The sequence below is a fragment of the Pomacea canaliculata genome, linkage group LG4 (assembly GCF_003073045.1).
Source record: "Pomacea canaliculata isolate SZHN2017 linkage group LG4, ASM307304v1, whole genome shotgun sequence".
NCBI classification, from domain to species: Eukaryota; Metazoa; Mollusca; class Gastropoda; order Architaenioglossa; family Ampullariidae; genus Pomacea; species Pomacea canaliculata.
This window is the reverse complement of record NC_037593.1, coordinates 16,658,618-16,681,181: the sequence shown is the minus strand read 5'-3', so window position 1 is coordinate 16,681,181 and position 22,564 is coordinate 16,658,618. Positions and strand designations below refer to the sequence as shown.

The 22,564-nt window shown below is 46.7% G+C and overlaps 1 pseudogene; it reads right to left on the bottom strand.

Annotated features, from left to right (window-relative positions):
* Window positions 1-1,797: 1,797 nt before the first annotated feature.
* LOC112561611 lies at window positions 1,798-21,258 on the bottom strand (annotated as a pseudogene).
* Between the last annotated feature and the right edge of the window lie 1,306 nt (window positions 21,259-22,564).

Below are 22,564 nucleotides of genomic sequence, written 5' to 3'. Positions count from 1 at the left end.
AACTCGGTGTATGATGTACTTTCCCACCACGACCGTCAAGAACAGCAGTTGGGTGAAAGCCTTCGTGGCAGGAGCAACATCTAGTGCAGGCTACTTTTTCTCTCTTAAACCGAAGAAAAAGGGAAAAAAAAAACCGGTTTGAGCAGCCGGCATATGTGACGAACTGTTACTTCTTCGCATTATCGCAATTCTTGATCACTTCCATTTCAGGCACGCGTTGCCAAGTGATGACTAACTTCACTATGAATTTTTCTCTTAGGTTTATGGATTAGGTTCAGTGCTAGCTATTTTTTGCGCATGTTGTGGTTACAGGACTAGATTGAATCTTTATGAAAGGAGAGTAGAGGTGCTGAGCAGAGAAAGTTCAGCAATGGTCGATTTGACTCAACCTGTTACAACAGTTGGAGGAGAAGGGTCAGAGACAGCCAGGGTTAAAACACGAATCCAGGAGCGTACCCTCTCTCCCCTACTACCTCAGACACACTACTTTCAAAAAGATTGAAAGATACAACATAAACTATTGACTTCTTTGATGGAAGAACATTGGGTACTGAAGTGTAAGGAAATAAATCACGAGAAGATGGATAAACGAAATACTGAAGGAAGCGTACAAGTTCCAGATAATTACCTGTTTTTACCTGTCAACATTTGTATTGAGCATAGTCAATGCCCACCTGACCTGACCTGATACCGTAAAGTAATTTTCACATGTACCTGTCCTGAATTTTAGATACAGATACAGTTTCCGATCAAAGGCCACCAAGGAACTCCTACACCATCAGGTAATGTTACATTTGCATGTTCACCTGACCAGACCAGTGGCGTAGAAAGATGCTCGACCTTTTTTTCGAGGAGAGGGGAACTAAGTCATCCGCCCATTTAAACTGTGTTAGAAAGCTTACAGGTTAAGAACGATTGCTTACAGGTGAGGATCAACACTCAAAGTTTGTACGAAATGCATAAACGAGAGATTTTATCTATCTAAATTTTGTTTGGCTAAAAAGGTTTTTTTTTAATTAACACGACCTATAACAGCAACTGCTCTGATTGTAGGTAAAGGGAAAAATTCAATATTTAGCACAAGAAAGTTGTACACACAGGAACATATGTTTAAGGCTGTGTGTATATATATATTGACTGCTTGCTCTCTTTGCTCTGTGTGCAAGCGTGCGTGTAAAACCGGTTTTTCGTGGATAACTAAGTCATCGGACATGCAATCAATGTTGTGCTTGCTCAGTCCAGCCCACAATAAACACAATATATTTATTTCCTTTCTTTCTTTCATCGTCAGGAAATTTATTGAACACTGGTTTCAGCATAAACATTCAAGAGCATGCATCAAGAATCACAACAAAGCAAGACATTTGACAATTTCCAACATTTTATTGCCTTCATTATTATTCACATTTCTAGCAAGACTAAACACGTTACAGGTGACGATAACAGTCACTTAGACACTGTCAGCATTGCTAACAGAAAACTACAGTAAAACGACAGTGACGTCAAGAGGAGTAATTTGGCCAATCGTTGACAATGACACGGCGAATTACCCTTTGACCTGCCCACAGGAAAAAACAAGGTTAGTGAAGGGGTCATCCTTTCTGTGTCACACGTACACAAGGACACACAACCAGACACACACGCACACTTTTTATCCCTTTAACACACATCTCAGAAACACGCTTTCCTTTACACCTCTCTCTCTCTCTCTCATGCACTTTCTCTCTCTCTCACACACACACAACCAGACGAAGAATGAGAAAGAGAATAAAGTAAATTTTCAGTATTGTTGCTGACCTGTCGAAAGAAGACCCGAGGCCATCTACTCATCGTCGATGCTGATCTGCACGCGCTTGCCCTGCTGACACCGAGTCTTGTTGGAGGAGACGAAAAAGTAGTCTCCAGCTCCAGCTGTAGTTGACGTCAGACTGGTAAGAGTTGGCGTCGCCAGGGGGGATGGAGCACAGGGACAGGCTGGTGTAGCTGCCTACCTCCTTAACGTTGCGTTGAGGTCGGAGACCGTGTAGTGGAAGCGGACGCGAGTGCCGCGGCTGACGATCACCTGTAGCATGAAAGACACAAAGTCACAATGTCCACCTGCACGTTACCTGTCCAACACCTGGTCAGGAGAAAAAGACGGTGGTAGGTCCACCTGTCGCATGAAAAGAATCTTTCGTTTTACATTAGCTGTCTAAGTCGTTCTCAAAAATACCTTCCACAATAATATTTTCACACTAGTACTTTTAAAGAGCAGAGATCCGTTGGTCACGCAGGATGCTTACCTTAGGAGGCAGTTGGTTTTCTGGGAATAATGGCACAATCAGGACGTCGTAGTCGGCATGGGCGGGGCGAGAAATGACAACAGGGGTGGCCAGGTTGGCGTCCAGCTGCTCGCCGTTATACTTGGTCAGCGTCACCTGGAAACCGAAGTTGGAGTAGGCGTTAAGGCCCAGCTTCTCCAAGGCATCAGTGACGTCATACTTGTACACGCACGTTCGTAGGCCCAAGGCATCTCGCCGTCGCCGCCCAGGATGTAGAAAGACCCCACGTCACAGGGTCGCCACCTTGCGCACGAGTTTTACGTTGGCCGTGGCGCTGACCCGATTCCGGACAAGACGAAGCCGGCGTACACGCGGTCGCGGTCGCGAAGGTTCTCGATGATGGTGTTGATCTCGGACACGCTGTGCCGTTTAGATTGAGGTTGTCGAAGTTATAGTGGACTTAGAAGCGTCGAAGATCTGGACAGTCGGGAGTTGGCGCGGGTGACGGGGTTGGGGTTTTTGCTTTCGTAGTTGAAGGCTCCAGAGGCGGTAGAGGTTTCTGAGGCAAGCGAGCATAGTTGAAGGAGCGTTGCGCAGCTTCTGTAGGGTCTGCCAGATCTGCCAGATGCGGTCGATGCTGGAGTGGTGGATCATGAAGAAGGGGTCAAAGGCCGAGTACTCCAATGTCGACATGGAGTATGTGCCGTGGCCGCCTACCAGCGCGTGGATGGTGTTGTGAAGCATCTCGAACTGCACCTCGAAGTCGCAGTAGTTGGTCTCCTCCAGCGTCTCCAGCGTCTGGTAGAACAAGGAGTCGAGACCACTTTGCTGCCGGCGGTTGTACAAGCCTGGTTGCACGTCCCTTGTCACCTCGTGCTGTGCGAACTTGATCTGGTAACTGTAAGTACGCATCCGTATATCAATTTTCTATGTTGCATAAGAAAGACTTCATTCACGTCAGTGACAAGACATCAGTGAGTGTTGCTACCTCTGACACTCTCGACACAGTATGCAAGCATTTGACGATCCCAGTCGCAGGAAAGATCCCGAAGGATCCAGTGCGGGCTACTCACGTGGAGAAGGGGTTGTTGTCGGTGCTGGTGAGGAGCGAAGGCAGAGCCTTGGACGGGCGAGTCCAGTCCCAGTAAGGAATGCCGATCAGAGCGCCCTTGTCCCTCAGCGCCATCTCGAACTGCACGTCAGGAGGCGGTGCCAGTGCGGAAGACGGGCATGCGTGCGTGCAGCAGGCGTAGCGGTCGGTGGCGTTCTCCGGACACAGCTTGGGTGCGCCGTGGAAGCTGGCGATGGCCTCGTAGCCGTTGGGACCGTCGTCGTTCTGCAGCTTGTACAGCGCGTTCTTTAGGTTGCTCACCTGACGGACACAAACAGACAGGTCAGTGAGGTCAACATACAGTGACGGCTTTTCTGCACTAGTCTTCAGTCTGTAGCTTTTGGTCAGTATGTGTACGATACATTTTCCAGTGATAAATGGGTGGAAAAGAAAATAATTAAAACTCTGACAAAACTGTTTAATTTCTTATTGTGTTATGATTTCGACATGTTTATATGCGGAATATCGGGTAAACAAACATCCAGAAAAAATAAATTATATTCTTATATAATCATCCAAGGCAGTTGAAAGGAACATACTTAGTGTACAGACCCGTGTTGATAGCCATACAACACAGTAAAATTACAGTTAGATGGAGCACTATCTACTCAAATATAGAATCCAGATAGATGCCAAACCCGAGGTATCGTACCTGCTCCAAGCTAAGGGCGGACACCTCATATCGCACGACATCTTTGGTCTTCGTGGGTTGCGGGTCTTCTTTGGCCACAGCCCGGCTGCCAGTCTTACCTGCACAGACACAAAGGACATCGCCGTCTTGACCCGAGTCTTGAAAATCTTCTAACCTACGCTGATTTGTAAGATGAGCAGGTTAATCAACACCTTGCAGGTGATAGGTACGAGCAGTACAGCAGCACGATAGACACAACACGTGTAACATGCAGCAAGACATTAGTCTGACCTTTGCCCGGCACGAAGCTGACGGATGGAGACTCCAGCAGCGACGAGCCAGTTGAGTGCCGTTGATAGCCGTGATGTGCACATCGAAGTGGTAGACAGAGTCCGACGCAGGTGCATCTGGTTGAAGACGGAAGTGACGTCATACTGGAAGAGGCGATCGAAGTGCCAGTCCATCTCAAGAGGCCCGCCCAACACGGCGAAGGTGCCGGCGAAGCTGCAGTGGTTGTCGGCGTCACACAGGTCAAAGGTCACATCAGCGCTGGCTTTGAAACCCTGACAGAGATATGTCATTTGTAATTTATCTGTGACTTTTTTTTAAAGCTTTGAAAATATTCCATGTAAAGGAATATATGTAAGATGCAGACAGACTATTGATCACTATGGAGAGACGAGAATCAATTTTGAAGACTTTCTAGGTCACGATCTAAAAAATAATTATTTCTCCCCTTCACGGTTGTCTTTGTGAAGAAGTAACATATTTCATTTAATTACCGTGTAAAGCAATCTATTTATAGGTTATTTGACAATCAGGTCTAAAAATTTCTTCTTCTTTCGTTTACCAGTGGTCAGTTAGGTTTGAGGATTGACGATAAGAAAGAAGTTAATAAGGCAAAAATATTTTTTTAAAATAACAAATACTGAGACCCAATGTATACGTCCAGCAATAAAAAAGTGAGCAAGATTCATAACATAAATGAGAAAATAATAAACACTTAACCAAAGCATAAAGTTGTATATGTTGTTATGAGAGCATTACGCAATAAATCACCACAATTACCTGTTGATAAAAGAAAGAGAATAAATCATCATGGACACTTACCTGAAGCATGAAGTTGGCGAATACACGGTCCTCGCTTCTTCTCTTCTCGATGACCTCCTCCAGTTGAGGGATAGTCAGTCCGTGGAAGTTGAGGTCATCGTACTGGTAGTTGAACTGATCGTAGTCGAAAGCATCGACAGCGTGCGCGTTCTCGCGGATGAAGTCGTTGGGATTGCTGTCCCAGTTGAAGGGCTCCAGTGGCTGACGCAGCTCCTGGATGTTGCAGTTGGCGCTGTTGTAGTCCAGGCCACGGTAGCGCTGCAGGGCCTGCCAGATGGCAAACTGCCGGTCGACGTTGGAGTGATGGATAAAGAAGATGGGTCGTAGGCCGAGTACTCGAGGGTGGACATGCCGTAAGGACTGTGCCTCCGATCCAGGAGTGGATGGCGTTGTGGGTGACCTCGTACTGCACCTCGAAGTCGCAGTAGTCGCGCTGCTCGAAGGCCAGGAGGATCTGGCGGTAGAAGAAGGATTCCTCGCCTCGCTCGGGGTCACTGAAGAGCTGAGGCCGAGGTGAACGAGTTGTCTTTTCGTTTAGAGAAGCGATCTCGCCATGTTCGAAGGGGTTGTCGTCCTTGTCGGTAAGGAGATTCGGTAGTGAAGTGAAGGACTCCGTCCAGTCCCAGTACGGGATGCCCACGCGTGCGCCCTGCAGAGTCAGCGCGCGCTCCAGGGTGACGACAAAGAGACGATGCCACTGCGGGAAGCTGGCTGCTCCATGGTGACAGCAGGCCACCTTGTGACCGTTGTTCTTGCACAAGCCAGGGTAGCCGTGAGCAGCGGCGATCTCCTGGTAACCTCTAGGGCCGCTCTGCTGCTGAACAGCTCTCAGGGCCTTCTTCAGGCTCTCTGTCTCGGCCACAGTCAGAGTGTTGATGTTCTTACGGACACCAATGCCGGACACGGAATAGGAAGCTTCTTCAGCCTGAGCTCCTGTAAAAACAAAAAACAAAACGATTGACATAGTTTACACACCAACGAGTGCTTCACCTGTTCTCAGGCAAATCATACCATGGACACGGTAGTAAGACTGAATCAAATCTGCTGCAGAATGACAGTATCACGCTCACGTACCGACGGCCGGTTTGAAGATGATGGTGGGTTTGGACAGCGAAGAACGTGGCAGTGCGGTGCCGTTAACAGCGATGATCTCATAGCGGAGGGAGAAGGGTGCCTCGGCATTAAAGACATCCTCGGGACGAATATGCAGCTCATTCAGAGTGTCGGTGATGTCATACCTTTAAAGGACAGAATCAAACTCCCGTGATTAGAAAGTGTCTGCGCCAACGATATCACAAATACAGTCCACTTACAAAGGTTTCAATGTTTGAGCTACAGCAGCATTCGTCTAAAAACATTCTGACTATTGAAATAATCGTCTCTGGACATATTCAATGGCGATAACATACTCTAAGAGTGGTCTGACAGCCGAGACTTACTTGTACAGACGATCGAAGGCCCAAGGCATCTCCAGAGAACCGCCGAGGACGAAGATGGCGCCGGCGCGCGTGCACTTGCCATTCTCTTGACACACAGAGAACCTCACTTCCGCCGACGTGCCTATGCCGTGCAGCAGGAAGCCAGCGAAGACTCGCGCCTTGCTCTGATGCTGGCGGATCTCCTCCTCAAGCTCGTCCAGGTTAAGACCTCCCAGCTTCATGTCGTCGTAGCGGAAGTTGAGGTCCTGGTAGTTGAAGACATCCTTCGGCAGAGCGTGAGCGCGCGTGAAGGCGTTCTCGTTGAGGTCCTCGGAGTTGAAGGGCTGCATGGCATCGCTCATGTAGTTGACGGCGCAGTCAGCCCGGTCGTAAGGAAGGCCTCGACGCTTCTGCAGCTCTTGCCACACGGCCCAGATCTTGTCCACGAAGGTGTGGTGGGTGAAGAAGATGGGGTCGTAGGAGGAGTAATGCAGCGACGACAGGGAGTAGGACTGATGGCCGCCCACCAGGTAGTGGATGGCATTGTGGGTCACCTCAAATTGCACTTCGAAATCACAGTAGTCGGTTTGCTCCAGCACCAGCAGCACCTAGTCAGTAACACACGACGGAGTCCGTTAGACTGATGGTCGTTGCCGGGTTTTGCCCAGCTACGGGTCTTAAACTTACAAACGCGATCATGTCTCTTTAGGCATACCTCTCCACCACTACATCAAGCAAAATGCATGTATTGAACCATTGTTATTACATGCATACAAACCTCATCAAAGAGGACGGAGTGCTTGCCGTCAGCTGAGAGCTTGAAGAGCTCGGGTTGGGGGTCGCGGACGGTGTAACCCTTAGACTCCTTGATGTAGCCACGTGCGAAGGGGTTCTCCAATACCTCGTCCTTCCAGGCATCGTAGAAGGTCTGCTCGGTGAAGAGTGAGGGCAGCTGGCTGATGGGCAGCGTCCAGTCCCAGTAGGGCAGAGCCACGGTGCTACCGTGCTTCAAGAGCGCCTGCTCCACCTGCAAACAGTCACGACAGTGATGACATGCTCAGCAGCGCAATATCCGCAAACCTACCCGTAATGAGATACAGGTGCTAACTTGTAATTAAGCTGTTCTTAAAATAATTATCTTTCTTATTTTTTATTGCAGACTCGTATCTGAAAATGTTTTAGAAAAAATATAAATTATATTAAAAAAAATTAATCTAATGTATGGACACAATTTATATTATGTAATTTAAATCTCTGGAATAATTATTTCAGTAAATTTTAAAGTGTTTTTTCCAGAAAACATGTCATGCTCTTTTACAATTGAAAGTTTCCAGTTCTAATTATAAGTAGCACTAGCAGTACGAAAAATGTTTGTGTAATGCGAATTAAGACTACCAAATTGTCACTAAACAACCAGTGAAATTTCAGCGATCACGTGTTTGTTTATGGCAACCAGATGCAAACAAAGCTGCTGACAGCGAGGTCACTGACCTGCAGGGTGTACAGACGGTGCCAGTGGGGGAAGGTGGGCACACCGTGCAGACAGCAGGCGTACTTGGGCGCATCAGGTGAAGGACACAGGGCGGGCACTCCGTGGAAAGCTGCTAGTGCCTGTACAGAATAACAACCATTCTAACATGTTTCCTTTCAACACGTGTACAAATTTATGTACCATTGTGTTAAAAAAACTAAAGAAGAAGGTGTCTATTAAACAGATTACTCCAAGGAGTTTTTAAGTGGTTGGATATTTATCTGACATTCTCGAACAACATATTGCAGCTGTCCAGTCCAGCAATGGAAATGGCAATGACAATGACATGCCATCCAAAGAAATATTCAAATATCCGCTTAATTACTTCTTCTTCAAGCGGTTTTTCTCTGTGTGTGTGTGTGTGTGTCTAACAGATTTTTTGTGCAATGTTTACAATAAACAGTTAACGATTAACACCCGTGTAATGCGTAGAACCCTTTTCAACCGAGAGTATGGCTCAAGTCTTCTGATATCGAATTCTCAGGGTTCTATTTTTCAAAGTTTCAAAATCTTCTAACATGGACGAATAATTTTCAAGCAGTATTGAGTGTTAGACCCTGTGTTCATGTCACCTCATAAACTTGATCATTTTATTTATTGTTTATAAGCTATAGAGCCATAAATTGTCATAGTTACCTGCCAGCCGCTCTTGCCCTCGTCATGTTCAAGATCACTGAGTGCAGCCTTCAGGCTCATGATGCCGCGAGCATCAAGGTGTGAGATTTCGTGACGCACTCGGTTCGGGGGTAGCTCGTAAATCGATGTTACTCCTGCAACCACACACACAAACATAGTCGGTAAGTTCATTATGTGAAAGCACGTGCATGTCTGTTTGGTCCACAGATCTTGCAATTGTCTATATGGACCAGTCATCAAAAGATTATGTCCGTTATTTTACCCGTTGTGTTCTTTTTCGGTGAGTGTGCAGCTGTCACCCATATTTTAACTTTCTTCCGCCTAAGGTAACAGCCAGTAACTGTAACAATTAAGTTGCTCATACAACTAGCATCTCAATCCCATCACGCTCGCCATGTGCAATGGCGCGACACGTGTGTCTTTATACAGGGTGTTGGTACTCACGTGACTTAGGCTCGTAGAGTACGGAGGGAGTGGGGATGAGGCTGGAGCTCAACTCAGAGCCGTTGAGAGCTCGGAGCTGCACTTTAACTGTGAAGGCGTCGTCAACGCTCAAGCCTTCTTCTCCAGCACCTGTTACAATGGGTGAACATGTACCGATAGTGTTGTTACAGAGTATGTATGCAAGCATCAAGAGTTCTGTTACAGTGGTGGACAACTGAATTATGGTATGATGTCAAAACAACAAACAAGAGCAACTACTAAATGAATCTAGTGATTGAAAACACATGCACTCAACACCACACCTGCACCCACCTCTGTGATCTCATAGCGGTAGAGACGGTCGAATGACCAGGGCATCTCAGCCGTGCCGCCCAGGACGTCAAAGTCGCCGGCCTCCGTGCACACGTCCTCAGATGTACACACCAAGATGTCCACGTGGGCAGAAGTTTTAATTCCTCCGAGAAGGAAGCCAGCGAATGCTCGCGACTTTTCCTGAAACATAGGAAGTCAACATATATAAGTAACGCAAATATTTGCCGTGATGACACGTAACCGCTATTCAAAGCTTGCTTTCGTGATCATCTTAAAGGAACGAAGGAAAAGTTCTGCCTCTGCAATTTAAAAGGTTTGGATGTGAACGATATATTGTATACTTGTATGCTAAAAAAGGCTAACAGCAGACGTTTGCACCTTTTGTTTGTTGATGATGCTAAGCAGCAGTTCCGCGTTGATGCCCGCAAGCTCCAGGGTGTCGTACTCGTAGTTGAAGTGGCTCTTGTAGTCGAAGACGTCCTCTGGCTTGGAGTACTCTCTTGTGATGGGGTCAAGGTTGTACGGTGCACCGAAACTGAAAGGCTTGAGCGGCTCCCGCATGAGTTCCAGCGCGCAGTTGGCTTCATTGGGGTCATGACCTCTCAGGCGCTGCAACTCCTGCCAGAGGGCGTAGATGCGGTCAGTGCTGGAGTGGTGCAGAAGGAAGATGGGGTCGTAGGAGGCGTAGTGCAGGTGAGCCATGCTGTGCTCTTTGCTGCCGCCCACCCAGGCGTGGATGGCGTTGTGGGCGATCTCAAACTGTACCTCAAAGTCGCAGTAGTTCTCCTGCTCGAGGGCTAAGAGGAATTGCTTCCACAGCCAGTTGTCGTAGCCGTGTTCGCCGTGATCAGACAGACGGTCCAACTGGAAATCACGCTCAACCTTAGTGTTCTCGAACGTGATGGCAGCTCCAGCCCATGGGTTGGGGATGTCCACGTCGAGCACTGGGTCATGGTAGATCGTCGTTGAAAAACGCGGGTAGAGAACTGAGAACAATGGTAATTCTTATTTATTTTGCAGTGTTTTGAAATCACTGGCTACAAAATGCAAGAACTATGAACGTTACTCCTTTATTTAATATATATGTAGAGAAAAATGTAGCATGAAAGACTGAAGAATTTGTTTGAATATTAAATAGCATTAGTGAAAGTGGTGCCCAAACTGACTCTTGCGGGTTGACGGTGTCCCAGTAGGGGATGCCAACGAGGGCCCCTCGTCGTCGGAGTGCGTCTTCAAACTGCACGGTGTAGAGTCGGTGCCACTGCGGGAAGGTGGCCATGCCGTGCACGCAGCAGGCGTAACGCTGGTTGGCCTCAGGGTACGGGCAGAGGGGTGGCACCGCGTGGAAGGAGGCCAGCGCCTGGAAACCAGTGGCGGAGCTGTCTTCCTCCAGGCTCTGGAGGGCCAGCACAAGGGACCGCCGCTCGCCGATGGTCAGTGACGTCACGCTCTTTCTGATCAATCGTCTTTCGGTTTTGCCTGTCTGGTCTTGGCTGTTGTCTGTAACAAGTAACATACACGGTTAGTGAATTCTACGTAAAAAAAGATGACAGTGTGGAGAGATATTCTTGCTAATCATTGAGAATATTAAGGATAGCTGATGTCTTGTCATCGCTGTGGCTGTGGAGCCTAGACTTGATCATTTCAGTCCTGAGCTGGACTAGAAAACTTCCAACGACCGTCCAGGAACTGTCCGGCAGAAATATGTATCAACTTAATCGGGGAAGATAACGGCACTGAGGACAGGGAAAACCACGTATGTTTAAGGCCACTAAGGTCTCCGATTCCTACCTTCGCCAGGTACGAAGATCAGAGAAGGTCTCCGAAGAGCGCTGGATTCCAGGTAGGAGCCGTTGTACGCCCTGATCTTGATCTCAAGATCAATGTCGCCAGCGCTGTCCAGTTTCAGGCCCAGCTTTCGTACTGGGTCACTGATGTCGTACCTATGTCAACAGAGTACTGTGATTAACACTTGATCTACTGAGTCACTGTATTTCCTACTGGACAAACCTGCGTCAATAATGCAGTGTGATTATATCATCCAGCACACAAAGCCACTCATGTAACCACAGCAACAAACGAGACTACCTTACTTGCGTTGAAAATTTAGTATTATGTAAGAAAAAAAAAAGAGAAAATATTCAAATATTGAAATATATCTATAAAAAGGGAGACTTACTTGTAAAGACGATCAAAGATGAAAGGCATCTCTGTCTCACCGCCGAGGACAGAAAACGATCCTGCAGGGTGGTTGCAGTTCCGCTCCCCGTTGCCAGTGGCGACGCAAATGAAGAGCTGGACATCGGCGGAGGTGCCGATGTTGTGCAGAAGGAATCCGGCAAAGAGCCTGTCCTGCGCTCTCTGTCTCTTCAGCACCTCCTCCAACTGAGGGATGGTCCACGAGTTGAAGTTGAGGGTGTCGTAGTGGTAGTCAAAATGGTTGCTGTAGTCAAAGATGTCGATGGGTCTGCTGTAGCGGTTAGTGAGGTCGTAGTCGTTCTGGCCCTTGTCATCGAAGGGACGGAGCGGCTGTCGCATGACATTGAGGGCGCAGTCTGACTTGTCGTCCGGCAGCCCCCGGTATTGCTGCAGGGCCTGCCAGATGGCCCAGATGCGGTCCACGTTGGCGTGGTGCAAGAAGAAGACGGGGTCAAAGGCCGAGTAGTCCAGTGAGCTGAGGGAGTACAAGCCTCGACCACCCACCAAAGAGTGCAAGGCGTTGTGCACGATCTCGAACTGGATCTCGAAGTCGCAGAAGCTGGTTTGCTCCAAGGCCAGCAGGACGTTGTTGAGGAGGTAGTCGCTGTTAAAGAGCTCGGTTGAGGGTCTCTGGTGGTCACCTGATTGATGCCGGGGATCTTGACCTGGAAGAAAGGGTTGGGCTCCAACGTTTTTGGGTGCGAGAATTGAAGTAGGAGGCCTCGTTGATGAGTGCGGGCAGCTGTCGGATGGGTTGTGTCCAGTCCCAGTAAGGCACGGAGACAGCGGAGCCGTGGGCCAAAAGCTCGTTCTCCACCTGATCAACATACAGCCGGTGCCAGTGGGGGAAGGTGGCCGAACCATGTGCACGCAGCAAGCCACCTTGCGGCCTTCGTGCGTGCACAGGCCGGGGTAGCCGTGGAACGAGGCGATCTTCCCGAAGGTTCCATCGTCTTGCATGCGCTTAAGCGCGCTCTTTAAGCTTTCCACCTCTCCCTTACTCAGATCCTCCAGGTTACGGCGGATGTGAGAAGCGGCCACAATGTTCTTGTCAACTTCACCCTTCTTGGTTTCTGTTCAGAGAAATACAACAGAATTTGCCACGTCTTTGCGGTTATAATCGTTAATCAATCTGTACGTTAATCTGCACTAAAATGACAATATTCTCTTTTTTCTTGAATTTAAAGAAAAAAGATAAATAACAGAGGTAGAGAGAAGAAGAGAACGGCAACAGCTTGGGGAAAATAATACATGGAAGGAAAGACTAAAGTGATCAAATTATCCATGAAAAATTCTCTTGACAAATTATAGGAGAAAGCAATGGTCTAAAGTTCTCATGAGCATCAACCCATTGGTATCTCACCTGATCCAGGTCGAACGACAACAGTGACCTTGCCGAAGATGTCACTACTGATTTTCTTGCCGTCCAGGTCGATGACGGAGTATTGCACGCTGTAACGGTCGTTGGCCTCCAGCTTGTACTTCGCCAATACGTCTGTGATCTCGTACTGGAACAGACGGTCGTACTGCCAAGGGATCTCGTACTCGTCACCCAAGATGTAGAACTCACCCGCAGGGTGGCACGGGCCGCTGGGTTCGCACACGTCGAGAGTGACGAGCGCCGACTGGCCGATGCCGTGCAGCATGAAGCCGGCGAAGACTCGCTCGTCGTGTTGGCGATGCAGGATCTCGCGTTGCAGCTGCGGGATGGAGAAGCCGTTGAACTCGAGGTTGTCGTACGGTACTGGAAGCTGCGCTCGTAGTCGAAGACCTCGAAGGGTACAGAGTGATCGCGCGTGATGCGGTCGGGATTGATGGTGCTGGTCTGAGCGAAAGGCTGCAACGGCTTGCGCAGGGAGGCAATAGCGCAGTTTGCAGAGTTGTACGGCAGTCCCCGGTAGTGCTGCAGAGCCTGCCAGATGGCCCAGATGCGGTCAGTGTTAGAGTGGTGCAGGAAGAAGATTGGATCGTAAGCTGTGTACCGGAGGAGGCCATGGAGTAGGACTCGTTGCCGCCCACCAGTGCGTGGATGTAGTTGTGGGCGATCTCGTACTGCACCTCGAACGTGCAGAAGTCTGTCTGCTCGAAGGCCAGAAGCACCATCTCGGCGATCTTGGTCAGGCGGCCAAACTTGGGCTGCTCGAAGAGCTCGTCTCGCACGCTGCGGGTCGTTTTGTGGCCATTGACGATGCCGTGGTGAAACGGGTTGTCCTCAGATAAACTCGTCTCAGGGTTGACGTACGTTTCGCCCACAACGATCTCTGGCAGGGCTGTCATCGGCAGTGTCCAGTCCCAGTATGGTAAACCATCCTGAAACAATAGTCGAAACCTTTTTATTTAGTCGCATGTTTTGAATCAGTTTAGTTAAATAGAGGTGTCTGTTTTTGTTTTTTTGTTTTTGTTGTTGTTTGGTTTTTTTTTTTAGATATCTTGTTGGAAAACCTGCTTATTTACATTCAAACGACATCTTCCTATGGAAATCTTTAGCCGTCTGCATGATTGTTTTCCTCTCCTGTCGAGGTATAGTTATGTGTCAAGTGTTCTTCGCTGACTCACCTGGAAGCCTCTAGCTCTGAGCGCGTTCTCGGCCTGCACGGTGAGCAGACGATGCCAGTGGGGGAAGACCGCCATGCCGTGGGCGCAGCAGGCGAACTTCTTCTCGGCGTCCGGGGACGGGCACCAGTTGGGCTGGCCGTGGAAAGCCGCGATGTGCGCCGAAACCGTTGACAGACGTGTCTTCCTCTAGAGAATGTAGAGCCTCGCGCAGGTTCTGCACCTGCTCACGTGTCAGGCTGCTGACATCACTGCGCACGTGCAGCTCTTGGTGCTCGCCGTCCTCCGCATGAACTGTAATTTTTCTTAAATGCGTTACTTGGAAATTTTGCTTTGAGGGTTTCGTTATCCATTAAACATTTTTAAAACAATTTTTCTATATAGTGTTTGTTATGAAGTGGTTTATAATTGTTTTTATTAGAAAAACGCAACCTCCTGTTTAAGTGGCATAAAAATACTAGCACAGAAATTGTCAGCGCGTTTTGATTGGCTCATTTTCTTTCCGGATTCAAAAAAGAACAGTTAACATGTGATTTATTGCATAAATGCGCTATATTGGGGTGAAAAAGTTTTCCTAGAAACTGGTAAAAAGAAATTATGCGATGTATTTTAAAATGTGTTATTTTTATGATTGCATGAGGAACTGTCTACTAGCTTATATCAAGTGCCATTTCTGTTTCTGTAAAAGGACAGCATAACAAAAATAAATTTAAAATAAAGGGAGCCCAAATAAACAAAGAAAATCTAGATTTAAACATATTTAAAAACCGTTTTGCAATGAAACCAGGTTTGCAGATCTCCCTGGTATTTTTATCTTTCTCTTTATGTCTCCAACCCTCTCTCTCTCACACACACACAGAGAATCGCACACGCACGCGTAGGAGTAAGAGTATTGAGAGACGGACAGACAGACATTGGAGGTATTTGATTCTTACCTGTTCCTTCCTCGTGAATGATTGTGGAGTGACTAAAAGTGTTCTCAGGCCAGTCCTTTCCATTGACATCTTTGATAGCCAGGCTGATTTTGTAATTGTCATCATAATTCAAACTCAGGGCACTGAGAGCGTCAGTTATCTCTACCTTGAAGAGACGATCGAAGTTCCAGGGCATCTCCTTCTCGCCACCAAGGACAGCCAACGTGGCTGCTTTGTAGGATCCCCTGCGCAATAAGTAAATAAAAGCCCGCACATTAAGTTTTCAATTCTTCGTTAAACATACGATATACTGTGTCTCCCCAAAAATAAGACCTAATCAGAAAATAAACCTAGGGGATTTTTCAGGATACTTGCGATATAAGCTCTAGTTAACATCGCCATCTAGACGAAAGGATTTGTTCGTCCTTTCAAACACATGACAGACGAATTGAATTATGATGTTTGAGATTTCAGACCGTCTTGGTGTGGAAGTTGTGCATTTATTTGTCAGAAAAAAGTCGTAAAGATGAAAACTCTTACCTGTTGGTCCTTTGACAAAGAGTTCCACGCGGGCAGACACACCGATATTCTGGAGGTGAATACCCACAAAGGTTCGGTCCCGAGCACGTCGCTCATCAATGTAGTGGTCCAGTTGGTCGATGGTCATGCCACCGAACTGCAGACTATCGTACGCGTAGCCCAGTTCGTGTTCGTAGTCATAGACGGCGGAAGGGCGCGCGTGCGAGTGTGTCTTCTCGTTGCTGTTGAGAGGAGGAGCAAAACCAAACGGTTTGAGGAGTTCGTGGGTCATGGTGTGGGCACAGTGGGCCTTGTAGGGAAGACCTCTCTTGATCTGCAGCGCCTGCCAGATGGCCCACAAACGGTCCACGTTGGAGTGGTGCAGGATGAAGATGGGGTCAAAGGCGCTGTAGTGGAGGGTGGACAGGGAGTAAGGTGCAAAGCCACCCACCAGGAAATGCGGGAGATTGTGTACAACCTCAAACTGTACCTCGAAGTCGCAAAAGTCTCTTTGCTCAAAGGCCAGCAGCATGCCGTCAAACAGGGCCGTGTGGTCTCCGTATGCTGGCTTTGTCGACAATTCAGCCTGGACCTGTAAGGAGCACACTCAGATATAGAGATTATGCCAACAAGATATACTTCAATATAGACATAGATGCTTAGCAGACAGTTGTTCTTAACAGCAGGTGTGTTCGTTCCTAATAATGCACTGCTATTCCATTACTATGCCGATTTACCTGTCTGGAGGTAGTCTCTCCAAGAAAAGCCACAGGTGCGTTAAAGAAGGGGTTGTGCACCGAGCTGTCGCTGTTAGGATCTACGTAAGTCTCTTTACTAGCGATGGCGGGTACAGTGGTTCCGGGCCGCGTCCAGTCCCAGTAAGGGATACCGAAATGCAAGCCTCTCCTCTTGAGAGCATCCTCCACCTGCACATGAAACAGGACCAAACTTATTCATTTTTGGATAAATTCTTCTTTTTTGAGACTTTCCTCAATATGTCAAGTTTGACGAACTATAATTAATTCGTCAAAATACTTTTCTGCAAAACGAATAGCGCAGTTAATGAAATTATGCAACACCCTGATTCTTTCGATTGTTATCTGTGGAGTTAGTTTTTTTGTTTCCTAGCAGCTATCAAATACGAACAAGAAAAGTTGAGGCAGTGTCTGCCTAAGCAATAAGCATGACTTTTGATTATCTCCAACCCATTCTCGTTCCTTTCTCTAAGTTCGTCGCTAGTAAACTGACCTGCACAACGAAAAGTCGATGCCAGTGCGGGAAGGTGGCCATGCCGTGGACGCAGCAAGCGTAGCGCACCCTGGCGTCAGGGCGAGGACAGCGGGCAGGCAACCCGTGGAACTCGGCCACAGACTGGTAGCCGTCTACAGACGAGTCGTTCTGGAAGCGGGACAGCGCCTGCCGCAGCTCGTACACCTCCTCGTCCGTCAGCGTGTCGACGTCCTTGCGGATGACGACATTGGCACTCTGCACGTCCGATTCGCTCGGCTTGGCTGAAGAAAAAAAGTCCGGGTTATGAGGAGCGAGGAGGTCAAATAAAAGAAAAGAAAGAAGAACAATGACTGAAAAACATAGATACAGAGACAAATTGTCAGAGGCACGTTTATTGGATTGTAGCTAAGAAACCTCTGACAGACCAATATATTGGCTAGCTGACATACTTATAAGTACTGAGTGGCTTACGGATGAAGTATTCTGGAAAACGATGAACTCCTAGCTGAAGAATAGGTAAGATCACACGGCATATGTTCCTTGCTATAAATGTAGCAGACGCAGATTTACTTACGGTCAGTGTAACCCAGCGGAGGTCTGTGAACACCCACTGGTCTGGGCAGGAGGCTGGGGTCGAGTGAGGTGCCATTGACGCTGTACAGCTCTGCCGTCACGATGTAGTCACCTCCTAGCTTCTTGCCCAGGCGCTCAACGGCCTTGCTGATGTCGAAGTGGTAGGGCAGGTTGAACTCCCACGGCATCTCGTTGGCGCCGCCCAGGATGAAGATGTCACCTGCGAACTCGCAATGATCGTGAGAGTCGTCCTCCTCATCGTGGTCACACACCTGTCAAAGAAGAAAGGGTAAACGGTTTGACCATTTTTTTCTGTCCCAGTCAGACACGCATTAAGATGAAATAATTTCTCACTATAGTTCTTCTCACATTATTAAACATTTGCTAATGCTTAAGATGTAAGTGCTTTGTTTATGAAAAGAATCAAAGTTTCTACTGTAGCATCATTACCGACCTTGACCCGGACATTGGCGGAGAAGCCAAGGCCGTGCAGGGTGAAGCTGGCCAGAGCTCGTTCTCGTGCGCGGCGCTGTTCCAGCAGGTTGTACAGCTGCTCGATGTTCAAGGCCGTTCAGCGACAGATCGTCGTACACGTAGCCCAGCTGTCGGTAGCTACACACAACCACAACATCAACAGTTAAACTGCGCTGCATGCATTTCATGGCAGTAGCCTCAAACAATGTGGGTAATGTCAGTACTAAATACGTCTTCTTTAATATTAATCTGCTGTTATCTCCTACATTTTAATTTAAGGACAGAAATTAGGTCTGTCTCCTATTAATGTCTGGAAATGATCACCATAATGTCTTTAAAAATTAATTAGAGCTAATTACTCTCCAGGGCCCAAGTTAAGAAGCAGAGGTAATTTTTGTCCTCGGTATTAAAGGTAAAAAAGTAAAGGTTGGAGGAGGAGGTGGGGGAGGGTGGGTGTTCGAGACCACGCTTTTCTAGGGGTCAGTTTTTTGCGATATGGTGGCCATTTCCTAGCCTTCTCGATGCTTTAACATTCCCCAATTCAGTGGAGTCGACTGGGGAAGGATGTTTTCTGCACCACACTGGTATAAATTCTGCGCGCCTCTTGGCTTGGTTTGAACGCCAGCGCTCTGACTATTCAGCTATCCAGTTCACCACTTTAGGGGTACCTAGTGTTTGGTACTAGCGGATACATAGATAATAATATATCTTCTCGTCCGTATGCTACTAATTACAGAGGGCTTGCGAGAGCTGAAAGAAAGGAAATTCTCGGGAACGGGTTACCTCTGGTTCATAAATACGGTCACAGAAAAAAATAATGAAGAGGAGTGGGCACGAAATCGTCACCTGAAGAGATGTTTGGCCGCGCTGTAAGTGCGGGTCAGCTCAATAGGGTTCGTGTCCCTGTCGAAAGGCTCCAGCTTGTGGGAGAAGAGCTCCACGCTGCAGTCAGCATGGTCGTATGTCTTGCCGCGCTTTTTCTGCAGCTCCTGCCAGATGACGAAGATACGGTCAACATTGGAGTGGTGCAGGAAGAAGAGGGGATCGTAGGCGCTCCACTCCAGCGTGGACAGGGAGTGGTCGTGACGGCCTCCCACTAGGTAGTGGATGTGGTTGTGGGCCACCTCGAACTGTACCTCGAAGTGACAGTAGTCGTCCTCCTCTAGGGCGTCGAGAATCATCTCGAACAGCTGGGTATTCTCGCCGGGCGCCACGCTCTGGAAAAGGCGATCGTCCACGGCGCGAGCAGTGCTCGTGTGCAGGCTGTCCACGTTGATTTCACCGGAGAACCAAGAGTTTTTCTGGCCGATACCTCCTTTAGGGTCTTTAAAGATAGGCTCCTGCAAGAACAAATGCCTGCCATTTCTTTCATGTTCAATTCTTAATTGAAGAAGTTTTCTCTCACTTCTAGCTTTTTTTTTCTTTTATTATTGTCTTTCTTTCTTAAACAAATAAATGAAGATATGTAAAATAATTAAAGAAAGAAAATAAGATCTGACCTGCACGAGGCGCGGCAAGGCCGTGATGGGCTTTGTCCAGTCCCAGTAGGGCACACCGATATCGGCCAGGCCCCTCTTGGCCAGGGTCTGCTCCAGCTGCACGACATACAGTCGGTGCCACTGGGGGAAGGTGGCCATACCGTGCACACAGCAGGCCACCGGGTGTCCTTCGTCGTCCGTGCACATGGAAGGCTCGCCATGGAAGGCGGCCAGACTCTGATAACCGTTCACCGAGCTGTCATCTTCAAGCTCTCGCAGGTAGGTCTCCAGGCTCAACACTTCTTGGTCCGACAAAGGTCTACATTCTTACGCACCAGGGAAGCTGTGGTCAGAAAAGGTCCTTACTACTAAACCAGTTACACCTGTAAACTTTCGAGAGTTTTTTTTTTTTGTTGTTTAATCATGCGTTTGTTGGAATTTTTCACCACGGTCAACAGCTAGGGTTATATAGGGAGAAAGAACAAATACTGCAATAGCCTTTTTCAGACAGGAAAAATGTCTTGGATTTTTGTTTTGTTTTGTTTTTTTGGTTGTGTTTTTTATTTATTTATTTATTTATTTAGTTTGCCTCTAGCAAGCTTAAACACATTGAAACAAAGTTATAAAACATCATTCAAGCATATTGTTTTCTAAAAAGAAATTACCAAATTCCGTCTAACAATTCCATTATGAAAGTCTGGTGAGACAGAAAATATCTGTTGAAAATAAGTCTAAAAATTGATAGTTCATAGCGTTTATTGCATAAAGTTATTAGTAAAAATAAAGTAGTATCTAGAAATGGAAATAAATGTTTCAGTGATGTCCACAGACTATTTGACAATGTGTCAACGAATGTCGAAACTGTCGTTGCTTACGTACTTTTTTTTTAAAGCTGCCATCTTTAACGACTTTTCGTGCAATCACATAACGTCCGGTCTCAGTTTGAAGAGGGAATATTTACATGATATGTACAAAGTTTATTAGAAGGATAGATTTGCTATAAAACGATATGAAGAAAACCATCAAGGGCTTAAACTGCTATGAAGTGGGTTGGGCCCAAAAATAATCGAACACAAGAATGGAAGAAATAAAACATGAATTAATACATACCTGATAGCAAAACAATCTGCAAGGAATAAAATAAAACAAAAACGTGTTAGCAAGTAAAATATGAATCACCAGAGTAGAAAAGGAGGAACAAATACAAAGATGAACAAAGAGATTTGATGAATCGATTTTAAGGGAGAGTAACTCTGCACTCAAGTCCTGTTCACTGCCGCCACATTTTGCATTGAACATGGTTCACCGCTGTCTACTTCTGCTTTACCTCACTATTTTATGAAACGTGTAGATAGTTTTCTTTACTTTCCGAAAGCAACATTTCTATCAGTCGGCTGCAGGGGAAGAACAAAGAGTGGTACAAGTAAAGCAAGGGAACGTGTCAAACTTCCCGATAATGAAGACAAAGAATGTTTTAGCACATGTTTTGTCCTGCGCTGCCCGAGGTAGATTTATCAAAAACGAAAACATAACAAAACGAAATACTGTCAGAATATATGTGCATGGTTCATGTCGCAAGCGAGTAGCTAAAGAAATATAAAACTGACGGCAAAAACTCTGACTACGAGATGGCAACGAAGAAACGTGGGCAAACCTCACAGACTGAGACGAACATCTGCAGATTTGGGTAAGCAAATGAATATTGACATATATTGATATGGAAGTGGACATGAACAATAATGCAGACCTGGAAATGAAGATTGGAAGACAGAAAAACACAGAGTAGGAATGAAGAGCTCACCTGCACACTAAGTGCTAGCAGCAGCAGCGCCTGTCGTAGGGACGTCATCTTGACGATGGCAGACCACCGCTACAGGGAACAGTGGAAAGCAGTCTTCCGGAGCTGGAAGAGCTTGCCAGACCCTCCAGACTGTCCGGCATTTATACCCATTCGCCAGTGTAACACAACACCTGACCTTGATACGAAAGACGGAGGACTGGCCCATCACGCGGTTCAAGAGTGGGTAGGGGTAGGGATAGGGGGAGGGGGAGGGACTGTGATAGTAACCATGATGGTATGACATTTGACCTTTTTTACTTCGATGTTAAGTGACTTTGGACGATAGAAGGGATGTGTCTGTATGAGTGTGTGTGTTTTGTTTTGTTTTTTTGACGATGCGCGCGTGCATACGTAAATATATGTGTGAACAAGAGAGTGTGTATGTGTTTGTATATGTATATATATTCATGTTCAGATATTCTAAGTTACATGTAAGCCACATGAAGTCCACAACATTTTGACATATGATAAAATGTGTTCTTTCTCTTGATCCTACTTTTTTCTGTTTCCTCTTTCTATGAGCACTTTTCTCACTTTGATCTGCATTTCATATGTTGTAAAATGACTGTTATTTGGACTGGTTGGTGTACGACCAGAATGTTTAGTTTATCTGTTCAGTAAATAAAATAAAATATTTGATTGTCATCGATGAAATATTGTGCTGAGCACGTAATTTTAAGTGGGTGCAAGAGTCAACAGAATTGTAAGATTGCATAAACAATTGTTAATCAGTAAAAAAAAATTGTAATAAGACGAAGATGCTTTTGTAGATTTGAGAAATTAATTAGTCTTGAAGAAAATGTACACCATTTCGCTTGTTTCCCTTTTTCTTTAGCCTAGCATAATGTCATAGTTATACGGAATGCATGTAAAAACCGCCAGGTTAGAAGGACTTTTTGGTGACTGCACCAGGTTGTCAGCATCTTTTGGTCCTTCCACAAAAAAAAAAAAAAACTGTTGCCGTCAGTCGCACGTGTATACGTGGCAGATCACCACGTGCAACCGCTAAACGGCCTAGGTGGACAACAGTCTGTTAATTAGGTTCATGTCCAACTCACACGTAGGCATCAGTGAAGTAGGTCAGTAACTAGTCCTGAGAATGGCTAGTAGAAGAAACCTACCGCTACGTGTCTCTAAACCATTAATAAAGGCATGAGATCAGAAATAGTAACTTCTTTACTCTTTCCAGTATTTATTCCTGCCTAGTGTAATTTGATATAGTGTCAAGATTTTAGTAACGTTATTGTATTTTCGCTTTTTATTTTGTTTCTTTGCTTTTACACAAGAATTTTGTTGTGTGTTTTTTTAATTTCCGTGAAAAAAGAAATCA